The sequence below is a fragment of the Corvus brachyrhynchos genome, unplaced genomic scaffold (genome assembly GCF_000691975.1).
Source record: "Corvus brachyrhynchos isolate BGI_N302 unplaced genomic scaffold, ASM69197v1 scaffold15, whole genome shotgun sequence".
NCBI classification, from domain to species: domain Eukaryota; kingdom Metazoa; phylum Chordata; class Aves; order Passeriformes; family Corvidae; genus Corvus; species Corvus brachyrhynchos.
This window is the reverse complement of record NW_008238349.1, coordinates 157434-158574: the sequence shown is the minus strand read 5'-3', so window position 1 is coordinate 158574 and position 1141 is coordinate 157434.

Below are 1141 nucleotides of genomic sequence, written 5' to 3'. Positions count from 1 at the left end.
TCGTCCCCGCCTGTCACTCTGCATCGCACCGTCCCCGCGCGGTGACAGCCCGCGGGATGCGGCACGGGGGGACACGGGGGCAGCGGGCACAGCCTGAGCTAGGAGAGCCACCGGCTGCCCCTGAGCATCGTTCCACCGGGCACCACATTCCCTTGGGAGGTGCTTTCCCAGCCTGCTTCTGCAGGGAAAGGAAGGGAACACCCCGGCGAGGTGCTGCCCCACCGCCAGGCTGACGGGGGCGGTCCCAAGCTCTCTAAAGGTGACACCCAGAATGCCACCCGCGGCACAGCCACTGTGTCTCTATGGCCGAGCATCCCAGGCACGAGCGCTGTCCCAAAGGCACGAACCCCACGCAGGACAAGCACTTGGTGGCCCCCAGCGAAGCCCAGCGCTGCCAGGACTAGCCCAGCACTTTCCCGGGGTGACAGGACCCGGGCTGTGCCCGCTCCACCCCACCTCTGGATGCACGGGATGCTCCCACAGGAGAATCAGGGTTTCGTACCCCCAGCTCTGCCACCCCACCCACGAGTGGCATTCCAGCTGGGAAACTGAGTCTCCCAGCAGCTCCGAGAGGAGCAGGGCGCTGGGCACCCTGTGAGTGGGGGGCAGGCGGTGGTGTGGGTCGCTGCTCTGGGCAGGGGGTCAGCACCAGGCAGGTGAGCAGGGGGGATGAGAACCGCATCCCTTGGTGCAGCAGCTCCAGTCCCTTTCCTGCAGGGAATCCTCCAGCCTGAAGGACCTGGAAGCATCTGAGTGGGGAACCCAGGATGGGACCACGAGCGGTGGCTCCTCGTAAGCCGGGACATGACAGCAGGGCCTGTTCCAGGCTGGAAAGCAGGTGGCATGTCAGCACGTGGGGCTGGGCAAGGTCTGATTTCCTGCAGGGAATCCTCCAGCCTGAAGGACCTGGAAGCATCTGAGTGGGGAACCCAGGATGGGACCATGAGCGGTGGCTCCTCGTAAGCCGGGACATGACAGCAGGGCCTGTTCCAGGCTGGAAAGCAGGTGGCATGTCAGCACGTGGGGCTGGGCAAGGTCTGACCCACTCAGAGCCGAGAGCAGAGATCGGGGGAGACCCCTGCTCATCCTGCCCCTCCGGGCCAGCCGGGAACTGCTTTGGGGACTGGCGGGTGGTGTGCCC